Raw genomic sequence first — 13,231 nt, 5'->3', positions numbered from 1 at the left:
GAAGCAGTCATCAAAAACCTCCCAAGACTCAAAAGTCTAGGGCCAGATGGCTTCCCAGGGGAATTCTATCAAACGTTTAAAGAAGAAACAATACCTATTCTACTAAAACTGTTCCAAAAGATAGAAAGGGGTGGAATACTCCCAAACTCGTTCTATGAGGCCAGCATCACCTTATTTCCAAAACCAGGCAAAGACCCCACCAAAAAGGAGAATTATAGACCAATATCCCTGATGAACACAGATGCAAAAATTCTAAACAAGATACTAGCCATCCAACAGTACATTAAGAAGACTATTCACCATGACCAAGTGGGACTTATCCCCGGGATGCAAGGCTGATTCACCACTCATAAAGCAATCAACGTGGTAGATCATATCAAGAGGAAAACCAAGAACCATATGACCATCTCAATAGATGCAGAGAAAGCATTTGACAAAATACAGCATCCATTCCTGATCAAAACTCTTCAGAGTGTAGGGATAGAGGGAACATTCCTCAGCATCTTAAAAGCCATCTATGAAAATCCCACAGGAAATATCATTCTCAATAGGGAAACACTGGGAGCTTTTCCTCTAAGATCAGGAACACGACAGGGATGTCCACTCTCACCACTGCTATTCAACATAGTACTAGAAGTCCTCGCCTCAGCAATCAGGCAACAAAAAGAAATAAAAGGCTTTCAAATTGGCAAAGAAGAAGTCAAACTCTCCCTCTTTGCAGATGACATGATACTGTACTTAGAAAACCCGAAGACTCCACCCCAAGACTGCTAGAACTCATACAGCATTCAGCAGTGTGGCAGGATACAAAATCAATGCCCAGAAATCAGTGGCATTTCTATACACTAACAATGAGACTGAAGAAAGAGAAATTAAGGAGTCAATCCCATTTACAATTGCACCCAAAACAATAAGATACCTGGGAATAAACCTAACCAAAGAGGTAAAGGATCTATACCCTAAAAACTACACACACTTCTGAAAGACATTGAGGAAGACACCAAGAGATGGAAAAATTTCCATGCTCATGGATTGGAAGAATTAGTATTGTGAAAATGTCAATGCTACCCAGGGCAACTTACACATTTAATGCAATCCCTATCAAAATACCATGGACTTTCTTCAGAGAGTTGGAACAAACCATCTTAAGATTTCTGTGGAATCAGAAAAGACCCTGAAAAGCCAGGGGAATATTAAAAAAGAAAACCAGAGCTGGGGGCATCACAATGCCAGATTTCAGGTTGTACTACAAAGCTGTGACCATCAAGACAGTGTGGCACTGGATCAAAAACAGACACATAGATCAATGGAACAGAATACAGACTTCAGAAATGGGCCCGCAACTCCATGGTCAACTAATATTCGACAAAGCAGGAAAGACTATCCACTGGAAAAAGGACAGCCTCTTCAATAAATGGCGCTGGGAAAATTGGACAGCCAGGTGTAGAAGAATGAAAGTAGACCATCCTCTTACACCATACACAAAGATAAACACAAAATGGATGAAAGATCTAAATGTGAGACAAGAATCCATCAAAATCCTAGAGGAGAACAAGGGCAACACCCTTTTTGAACTTGGCCACAGCAACTTCTTGCAAGATACATCCACGAAGGCAAGGGAAACAAAAGCAAAAATGAATTATTGGGACTTAGTCAAGATAAAAAGCTTCTGCACAGCAAAAGAAACAGTCAACAAAACTAAAAGACAAGCTACAGAATGGGAGAAGATATTTGCAAATGACCTATCAGATAAAGGGCTAGTTTCCAAGATCTATAAAGAACTTATTAGACTCAACAGCAAAGAAACAAACAATCCAATCATGAATTGAGCAAAATACATGAACAGAAATTTCACAGAGGAAGACATAGACATGGCCGACAAGCACATGAGAAAATGCTGCACATCCCTTGCCATCAGGGAAATACAAATCAAAACCACAATGAGATACCACCTCACACTAGTGAAAATGGGGAAAATTAACAAGACAGGAAACAACACATGTTGGAGAGGATATGGAGAAAGGGGAACCCTCTTGCAGTGTTGGTGGGAATGTGAACTGGTCCAGCCACTCTGGAAAACTATGGGGAGGTTCCTCAAAGAGTTAAAAATATATCTGCTTGGGATCCCTGGGTGGCGCAGCGGTTTGGCGCCTGCCTTTGGCCCAGGGCGCGATCCTGGAGACCCGGGATCGAATTCCACGTCGGGCTCCCGGTGCATGGAGCCTGCTTCTCCCTCTGCCTATGTCTCTGCCTCTCTCTCTCTCTCTCTCTCTGTGTGTGTGACTATCATAAATAAGTAAAAATTTAAAAAAAATAAAATAAAAAAATAAAAATATATCTGCTCTATGACCCAGCAATTGCACTGCTGGGGATTTACCCCAAAGATACAGATGCAGTGAAATGCCGGGACACCTGCATCCCGATGTTTCTAGCAGCAATGTCCACAATAGCCAAACTGTGGAAGGAGCCTCGGTGTCCATCGACAGATGAGTGGATAAAGAAGCTGTGGTCTATGTATACAATGGAATATTACTCAGCCATTAGAAATGACAAATACCCACCATTTGCTTCGACGTGGATGGACCAGGAGGGTATTATGCTGAGTGAAATAAGTCAATCAGAAAAGTACAAACATTATGTGGTCTCATTCATTTGAGGAATATAAAAAACAGTGAAAGGGAATAAAGGGGAAAGGAGAGAAAATGAGTGGGAAATATCAGTGAGGGTGACAGAACATGAGAGACTCCTAACTGGGAAACGAACAAGGGGGTAGTGGAAGGGGAAGTGGGGTGGGGGTTGCAGAGATGGGGTGACAGGCACTGGGGGGGCACTTGATGGGATGAGCACTGGGTGATATGCTGTATGTTGGCAAATTGAACTCCAATAAAAAGAATAATAAAAATTTCATATCAATCTGGCATTTTATAATACAAAATGCTTTATATAGTTAATTCTCAGTGAGGTACTGTAGCATTGTGGAATGATAAAGTATTCTTAAGCAAAACAAATATGAGTTTGAATCTTAGTGCTACTTTACTTCTCTGAGCCTCTTTTCTTCTTCTGTGTGTTTAAAACATATACAACAAGGAAAGATAAGCTATGTTCCAGTCCAGTTACTGAAATAAGCAATATCTGCATTTTTTGGAGAATTGATTCTAATTATCACTATTCTTAATTTTCCCAGTAAACAATGAGGAATTGTTGAGGAATATTGTTGTCTTTTTTGGATATGAGAAAATCAAGGGTAAATTTAAGCAATTTTCCACATGATACCCAACAGAAAGAACAAAGATTTAAATCAACCATATGCTTTTCCCTGTACCATAGGGGAAGGAGATCACTTCATCATTTTACAAGCATGGAGTATATGAAATAGTAAAGAATTAAGAGCTGGATGGTATTATAATATGGAAGGTTTATAGCCATTTAACTGACCAGACCTCTATAATGTTGACCAAAATCCACCTGGATGTGGTGCAGTGCATTCTCTTTAGCCCTACAGAGCTTTGACTGGCTTATCTTCTTCAATAGTTTCATTAAATGAAATAAAGAACATTCTGATTAAATATGTAGACAGAGAATGCAACAAGTAAGTGAAATGTTGGATATCAAAATCCAAATTGATTTTAAAAGAAATAGGTAAGAAGAATGAGTCAAAATAATGAAATCAACTTTACCAGAGATCAGGAAAAAATTCCTATATTCATAATAAAAAAAGTAAGCATGCTCACTTCAACAGCACATATACTGATATTGGAATGATAGAGAGAAGGTTAGCATGGCCCCTGTGCAAAAATGACACGTAAATTTGTGAAGCGTTCCATGTTTTTGTTTTTGTTTTGTTTTGTTTTTTGTTTTTAAACATCATAGAATTGGAGAGACATGGTTTAAAAGAAGTTAAATATAAAAGCAACTACAACTAAGTTGACTACAAGCTCAATACTATCAATAATATGGCAAATCTACCACTTAATCATTGATTCCATTCAAAGAAATTCAGCATCATACACAATGAACATGACAGTCTCAAAGTGTTCTGGGCTGGTCAATCTTTACCTGGAATTTCACATTCAGTTCTGAACATTATATTTTGAAAAGAACCTTGACAAACTAAAAGCCATCTGGGAAACATTCCCAGGATGGTAAAAAGCTCAAAATATTATGCAAGAAATGCTTTGGAGATACTGGAGAGTCTATACCAAGGAAAGAAAACAAATGGGAAATATTATCATGAAGGATCCAGTTGGGAAAAAGCTTTAACTTAGTCTTTGTAGATCCAAATAGCAGACCACAGACCATGCAAGGGAGACATCTCGTAGGGCAAATGGATGGAAGTGAATGCTAATGAAGCCTACTTTTTAACAAGGATAGAGTTAATATGGATCTTATATACTTTATTTCTCACAAAACCTCTTTAGATAGTAAGCACTGCTACCACTATTTACAGATATAAAAAATTTTAGCTTAAAAAATTAAAATAACTTGCCCAAGGTCCTAAAACTAGTAAGTTCCTAATCAGGGATGCATCCTGACAATCCTAAATTATAGGTATTATTTCAGTTATGAAATAATCTGAATTATCAAATTTGCTAAAGGTCAAAGGTATTTACATGGTGGAACTGGCTTAATAAACACTTAAGTTGTGCCAGGACCTGGGCAATATATTTCACAAGTACAGTTTATTTTAACACAAATGTGTTAAAGGGTATTGTTATGAAGAGTATTGTTATTCCCTTCTAACAGATAAGGATATTGAGGCATAGATAGATAATGCAACTTGCTCAAAATCATAAGTGACTGAGATGAGATGAAAACCCAGGTCCATGTGGCTTAACCACATGAGGCTTTTGAGGCTATGAGGGTTATGCTGCCTCTCCTAGAGAAGCAGAAATAATTTTCTACCAACTAAATCTCTCTAAAAATGCTTGAAGAAGCAGCCAGGTCTTCATCACTGAACTGGTCCAAGTAGAGGCTGGTGGGCCTGTGTGAGGGTAGAGCTATGATGAGCTACCTGGAAACTTCAAACCTCTATGATTCTGTCAAATTTGTTTTTCAGATTCATTCTTCACAGGACATGCTAAGTACCAAATAGGCACTCGGTAAGTAGCTGTTGACTTGAATGGAATAGAAGTCCTCTCTCTAGAAGGGAACCCCTAGGGGCTTTGCTGTGGGAGTTGTGGCTTTGCAAATGAACTTTCTAGCTATTTGTGTCAAGGCTGAATTAGAGGGAGGCGGGCTTCCCAGCATAACTAGCAATTAGAGTCCAACCCAAAAATTCATACATTGGACTGGCTGCTTGCGTGGGAAGGAGAGGGAAGGAGGCACTTTCAAGGGATAAACTAGAGACAGCCATAGGCAGCAGCTCTGTGAGCTGTGGCCACAAGAACAGCCTGGACAGCTGGCCTCAGTCTTGATTTGGATTAAGATGTTTATTCTGCTCTGCCTCCCAGGCCTCTCCCTTCCTGCCCCAAGGGCTGTCCACTCAAGTATCTGAAGAGGTGATTAATTTGATACAGACTCTGAGAACCTGCCAAGAAATGTTCTTGGACTAAGACTCACACTGGGGGTGAAAGATACCCTCCCAGTGGTACCATATAGAAATTCCCTCCCTTTGCTCACTCCTATAGTTGAAAGGTCATGATCCATGAAAAAAATCTGAATTAAATGCATGCCATGCTGAGCTTTTGCCTTAACATAGATTTAACTGGCACCATGAAATGGTAATGTAGGGAGATCATGTAACCCAAGTCTTAATTTGGGGTTCCCTGGGAGCAAGTTTTCTGAGAGGAATATGCATAGATTGTACATTTGATTTTTAGAGAGGATAAAAAGTCCTCTTGTTCAATGCCCACCCCACTGGTTTATCATAAATACCCAAATTATTACTTCCTTGCATTAAAGCAATGGTTCTCAAACATTTTGGTCTCAAATCTCATTTATACTCTTAAAAATAGTGGAGGATCCCAATGAGCCTTTGTGTGAGTTATACCTCTCAATATTTACCATATTGGAAATTAAAACAGAAAATTTTAAAACTTCATTAATTCCTTTTAAATAATAATATATTATCCTATGTTAACATAGTATTTTTCTGAAAAATAATATATTTTCAAAAACAAAAATACTTCATTGAGAAGACTGTCAGCTTTACAGTTTTGAAAATCTCTTTAATGTCTGGCTTAATAGAAGGCAGCTGGATTCTAAGATCTGCTTCTGCTTTTAATCTGTTGTGATATGTTATTTGGGTTGAAGGTTATGAAGAAAATCCCACCTCACTGTATGTAATTAGAGAAATACTCCGAGAGAGGAGTATTTCAACAGCCTTTTTAGATAACTGTGGTGATTTTTTTTAGCACACCAAAACAAGTTATAGTATGTAACCTGACCCCATATCAATGAACTTTTCATACTCTATTACATTAAAATCCATTGATCTGTCCTGCACTTTGAATAGATCTTCTACCCATGCATGGTTTTATAATATCATACATACATTAATCATTTAGGAAATATTGATTCACTGAGTTATACAGATCTTCTAAATGTTGATACATTTCATTATACAATACAAAAAAAAACTCACATCTATTAAGATCACCACTCATTTTACCAGAAAAAATTTTAAGTATTGGAAACTTGTTAAGCTCATGATGGTAGGTAAAATTTTTTAAAATTCTGATTTTCACTTGCAAGTTTAACTTTATCATTGAAACTTTAACTTTATCATTGAAAACAGATAGTGTCAGTTGTTTTCCTTGAAATGACAGACTCACTTGTTCATTTTTGAGAAAATGTCTGCTAGATACTCAAGTCTGAACAACCAGCTTGTTTGTCAATCATTTTTTCAAGAAAAGATGGTGTTCCATTGCAAAAGTGGCTGGTTTAGTTCACAGCCCCCCAAAATCTCACAAGTGCTTTTTGGTATGCCTCAAAAGTGTTTTATATGTGCTTCCCATTTTGTCACAGAAAATATTAAAAATATGTGTACTCTGGGCTCCTGGGTGGCACAGTCAGTAAAGTATCTGACTGTTGGTTTCAGCTCTTGATCTCAGGGGCATGAGATCCAGCCCCACGCTGGGCTCCATGCTCAGCATGGAGTCTGCTGAAGTTTCTCTCTCTCTGCATTCCCCATGTGCATGCTCTTTCTCTCTCAAATAAATAAATCTTTTAAAAATATACATGTATTCAAGGGTTGGGATTTTAATAAAATTAATAATATAACTTCATCATAGATAATCTTAAGAAAACTGTTTTTTTATTTTTTCCATGAGGGTGTAGTGTTGAAGCATGCAATAATATTTGGGTATCCTGCCTTGATTTGTTCTAAAGTGGCAGCAGCAGCAGTTATATCCACAGTTGCTACTGCACTGTCAGTGCAAATGTTAACTCAGTGAGAATGACAAATAACATCTTAGTATTATTATGAAAATAGTTGTGACTTTGTAGACCTCCTAAAAGTTTCCTAAGGACCCCAGAGGCCCATGGACTGCACTTTGAGGACTGTTGGGCTAAAGTGTTGAAAGACCTTATTAAAATGCAAGTATCTTCTGGGAGACATAGTAAAAAAATAAACTCTTGGCAGTCACTGTCAGCTTTGTGTGCAGGCAGGAGAGTTCAGCAAGTATGGCTGTCAACTTCAGGAGCAGATAAATCTGGGTTAGGATGCCAGATCCCACACTTTCTAGCTCTGTAAGTCCTGTAATTCTTAAGATCTTGTTTTTTTCTTCTGTAAATGGAAATAATAATCCTAAGTCTTTAAGTTTGCTATAAGGATTTAGCATGATAAGTAATTACCTAATGCATAGTACATACTCAATAAATGTTAACTGGTCTTATAATTTATGTTCTTATAAACTAGAAAGAATGGGATAAAAGATGGCTAAGTTCTTAATAGGAACAGGGAAAAGGAAGCTGCCTGAGAGCCACAGGGTAGGAAATTGCTAAGTATCAACTAAGATTAGCCATCAAGGGGGTGCATGGAAAAGAGGTGAAGAAAGGACTAAAGATAGACTTCGCTTTCTCATTCATCTATTCAAAAAATATATGATGATAATCTACTGCATGCCAGCTTCCAATTCTGCACTAAGAAAAGCCACTAAGAAATGTGAGCTGTATATACAACTGGTATAGTGGGCAGGATGTGGGATTCATGTCAGGAGACCTGGCTTTTGGCTCCAGTTTTGTACTAGCTGTGTCACCTAGGGCATGCCCTTTAAATCCTCTTGAATTTGGTTTTCCTATTTCAAAAATGGGAAAGATAATGAATGCTTCACTGTGATGTTTCAAAGAATAAATGTTAAAATGTGGTTAAAGCAGTCTTTAATTATTCTGGTGCCTGTGGTTTTTGAAGTGACTCACCTTTTAAGGTCTTGAAAATCAGCATCATGTAGATGAAGGAATCCCTCTATCCTAGATTTCTTTGACTCTAAATAAGAATAATAACTCCCTCTTACTTTTGAGGGATCTTAGTATATACAGTACCAATATAATTTGTGTGTGGCAAATGGTAAGGTGCTCAATAAATAAAGGCTATTATTTATAATTTCACAGTGAGATAAATGTATGTCTCATGAAAGCTGGTACATAATAATCGAAGAAAATAAATTGCAGGGGAAAAAGTTTTAGAATGGTGATGAATTAAAAAAATACCCCAGTAAGTACTTAATTTTGCTAGAATGAAAGGTCTAATTATCATGTAGAGACTCATTCTATGACCAAACCATAGTGAGAGCATCTTCTTGCCTTCCTACCTCCATTCTCAAGATCTAACATAGAACCTTTAAACAGTGTTGGAAGCAAGAGACATGAATAAATGATAAATTATTCCAGCCTAAGCAAATGACTAGGCAGTACCTTAATCAGAGCTAAGGAGTGGAGTTTAGAGGAAACAAAGGAATTGAAAGGATTAAGAAAGCATGGAAGCAGACAGATGAAATAGTACCCAAGAAGGGATCATAGGTGTCTACTGGCATTAGTGATGCCACATGGAGCACTCCAGAAACCCATAGCTAATAACTCAGGATTTTTGATGAGTTGAAAGGTGACAAGAATATTATAGAGAAGTCTTTTCTATTCTTTGCCTCATATTAAAATGTATATAAGATAGGGATACCAACAAAGTCAAAGACTGAATATTCTCCTAGATTTCTCATGGAAGTTGACAAACTAGCAGTTAATCCACTTGGTTGTGGGCTGTATTTCATATTTTAAGATAAATATTTATATTGTATTTACTAGGTGCCACGATATTATAAGTATTCACACATATTGATTATTTTAATCCACATAGAGTGCCATTTTAGAGAAAATGAGGCAAAGTAACCTGCCCAAAGTATTCCATCAGTAAGGAGCAGATTCACAGAATCTAAAGAATCTAATCTGCTCAAGAATCAAGTTCCAGAGTTCAGGCTTCTAATCATATAGCTCTACCATTATAAAAGGAGTAAACTGAGATTCCAATTATTTTGATGCTATTAACAGTACTCAGTAATGATGTGATGATGATAAGGAGGTGGAAGTTGCCCATTGTTGAGGTAATCTTTGCACTACAGAATAATATTTGCAGACTGTAAACAATTGTGGCTACTATTCTTCCTTAAAATGAAAAGTAGTATATTTTAACTCTCAGCTTAACCTGCTGATGGATCATCTCCACTCTGTATGAGGGCAGTTCAGAGGAATAGGAAAGTGAGAGAGCTTATCAATGTCTCCTTCTTCTACCCAAGCCTTATCGTTAATTCCTCATCCTTTCCCCAAACTCCCTGCAGATCTTAACCAAGCTTTCAAAGTTGCCCCTAGGGATGAATAGAGCCTTAGTATTCAGGAAGCATTCATCTACTTGAAAAGAAATTGCTGGAGGATGGAAGGGAGGTGTTGATTACATTTCCTCAGAAGCTGCTCAGTATGAAATGAATTTTTGGAGGAGATCAGAAACTATTGTTCAAATGATTTTGTGTAACCAAACAGTCTCTAGAAATCCCCTTTATAGTGTTTGGCTCCCAAAGTGTTCCTTTTTCCAAGTGTACCATCCAGGAAGTAATGTAGACTCTCCATCAGACTCTAGTCAACCATGTGCTAAGGCTGCCTGCTTGCCTGGCCTGGCCAGTGGGCTTTAAAAGGGAAAATAGCCCATGAGGATCATCTCAACGGGAACCAGGCACCTTCCAACCAAACTAAAACAGCTTTCAATTCTGGGTAAAAGTTAGAATCACTTGGAGCGTATTTAAAAAATATATCTGGAATCTAGGTTCCAATACAGTTTAATTCAGTCGGACTCCCTGAAGAGGGGGTCTGCATATCATTATTTTATGAAAGTTCTCCATGAGCTTATTGACTATCACTGATAGGGACATTTAACATTTCTTCTGTACAGCTAGTATGATTCTTGAGCTTCCTGGTCTCCATGGAAGACTTCTTAGTAGAAGAAGAAGAGGTATCATAGTAGCATTACAAAAGCCCAGGCTTTGGAGTTCTGGGCTCAAATTCTGGTTCAAATAGTTACTGATTCTGTACAATTTGAAGCAGCATATTTGTTGGGCATTAAGCAGCACGACAGAGATAAGTTAGATATAGGGCCTACCTTGAAGTGACAGAGGTCTAGGGTTGAGTTCAGGTTCTTCCAGTCAATAGCTAAGTGACATCACATATATATTTCTTCATCTGTAGAGTGGGTATATTAATGCCTTCCTTGTAGGGGAGTGTGGTTTGAGATTATAAATTCTGTAAGTAAACCATTTAGTACAGGGTTGGGCATATGGTAGCTATTATTGTAAGGACTTTAGAATCTCTCACATGTACTCCCTCACTGCAACCTACTATTGAGCCAAACCAGGCCTTTGAGGGCTGAGATTTCTAAGAAGTGGTTGTGGGTAGAATGAGCCATATATGAGAGGCCTTGTAGATCATTGTAATTATTGTGACTATTATGCTAATTTATGCAGAATAGGGATAGTCCAATTTATACTTTGAGAAGGCCACTCTGGCTGCTGTGTGAAAAACTGGTTGGAGATGGCTATTGTAGTAGCCCTGGTAAAAGATACTAGAGGCTTAGAGTAGCAAAGTGGCAAGTGGGATATAGAGACATAATCTATTGAGATAGTTTTGAAAGGAACAGGAAAAAGGCTTGTGTATCCATTGGACATGGAGGGCAAAAGAGGAGAGAAAGTTCAACATGTCTCTTAGGTTTCTAATTTGAAGTCCAAGGTGGATTATTGGCCCATTTATCAAGATGGTGGAAGGTTGGAGAATGATTTTAAAGGACAACTGAAAGTTGAATTTTGGTCATGTAAATCTTAAAGTTCACATGAGTCATTTAAGTTGAGAAAACACAGAGATGGTAAAGTATATGGGTGTGAAGCTCCAAAGAGAAGACTGGATGGTGATATATACTTGAGAATCATCTTCATTAAAATGACATGATTTCATAAGAATGGGCAAGATCATCTAGGTGAGTTTATAAAGTGAAAATAGAAGGAAAAGAAAAGGAATACAGAATAGATCCCTACAGAACACTAAAAAAAGTCTACTATGTTTCATACTAGAGGATATATTCATTGAGACCAGGAATATGCCTTAATCACTCCTGGGCTCCTAGTACTTGATACACGTATTAGGCCCTTACTAAATATTGAATGAATTAATCAGCAAATCAATGAAGTAGATGATGTCTGAAGAAGTGTCTGAGATTCTGATAATCCAGACTGTGAGTGTACTCATGTATGTGTTTTCTGTGAAGGAGGAGTTGTAAGTTTCAGAAAGTAAGCTCAGCCCTTGAGGAAATATGAGGACTCTTAATCATCCAGAGAATACTTACTACCGTAAGTCTATGGCTCCCACTGTCTTTTGCCTGAGGAAGCTATATGATGTTGAGGCTTCCACACAAACAGGTATTTAAGGCATTAAGATGAACAAAAATGTTTTAGCTTAATTACATGTTTTCAACTCATTGATTTTATTTAATAAGGTTCATCTCCTGAGCCGCTTTAATAAAGATGTAAAATAATCCTCTCTGAAAGGGACTGACATTTCCACAGAGACCAAGACAGGGCCAGTTTATCTATGATAGCTGTCACCTCTGTATCTCCCTGGTAACCTCTTCATGCCTGCTCTGAGTCATTGCTTCTTTCCTCTTTAAAATTCAGTGAACTCTCCCATTACTTTTTGTACAGCTCTGTCTCCCAAAAGGGAAAGACAAAGAAGCAATTCATCTTTCAGACTCCCTTTAAAAAATTGACCAGCTACCCATTTTAGATTTGCCAATGATGGCATGTCAAATACCCAAAAGGAAGCTATTGAGGCACCTTGTAAAACAATTAAAATTAAGAAGAGAAATGTTCTGTCTCTTTTCTCCCAACTTCTTATGGTGGGAGGAGTGGGAGAAGAGTGTAGGGGTTAAGAACACTACCTTTCAAGCCAGGCTGAATTGGCAACTCAATCTCCTGCTCCTTAGCTGTGTCTCTGCAAGCATTCCGTTTTACCTCTCTATACCTTAGTATAGAGTCTCCTCATCTATATAATGGGGAGAATAAATTTACCTATAGTCTTGGGTTTTTAGGGAGGAAGAAATAAGATAATGGATATAATGCATTTAGCACAGTATCTGGCCCAAAGTAAGTGCTTAGGACATACACACAATCATATCTGAAAGAATCCCAGGTTTCTCTGTCCTTGAAGCCATCAGTTACGAATGCAACTTCAACTTAGCATTCTAGGGAACTCCAAAACTGTCTACAGAAATGATGACTGGTAGATCAAAATTGGGGCTTTCCCAAGTTGTTATTATCATTCTGGATCTCTCTGATTGCTTTCTTATGCTTTAAGCAGTCCAAGTCACATCTTGACATCCATAAGCAATCAAATGTAGATTTAAAAGTATGCATGTGACATTAATGTAACTTTCCCCAGATACATAGAGATAAAAAAACATGTCCATCACTCAGAAAGGGAGTCATGTGTCCAGGATGTCTGCATCCCTTCCGTGGTACAGAATATTTGCTGGAGTAACAACTAAGGATTCTACTGGTGCATGCATATGTAAAGTAAATCTCTAGCTGGCTGGAATACCTTGAAGGAGAAGAAATAACGGGCACCTTGTTATTCATTTCTGGTATTTATATTACATGTAGACCCTATCTAGGCACCATTATGGAATTTTATCAGGTGCAGTTTTTTTTTTTTAATCAGGTGCAGTTTTTATATTACTTAAGTTATTTTCTCAGGCTTCATGTGTTCC

The 13,231-nt window shown here is 37.8% G+C and overlaps 1 non-coding gene across 1 annotated transcript; it reads left to right on the top strand.

The window, feature by feature from the left end:
• The first annotated feature begins 3,723 nt into the window (after positions 1 to 3,723).
• Positions 3,724 to 3,830, top strand: LOC129510068 (U6 spliceosomal RNA). The gene has a single exon (XR_008664510.1). It is a non-coding gene; the product is annotated as a U6 spliceosomal RNA (small nuclear RNA).
• The last annotated feature ends 9,401 nt before the right edge of the window (positions 3,831 to 13,231 follow it).

Source organism: Nyctereutes procyonoides, unplaced genomic scaffold, assembly GCF_905146905.1.
Source record: "Nyctereutes procyonoides isolate TBG_1078 unplaced genomic scaffold, NYPRO_anot_genome, whole genome shotgun sequence".
NCBI lineage: Eukaryota > Metazoa > Chordata > Mammalia > Carnivora > Canidae > Nyctereutes > Nyctereutes procyonoides.
The sequence above is the reverse complement of the archived record's forward strand: the minus strand, read 5'-3'. Positions and strand labels throughout refer to the sequence as shown.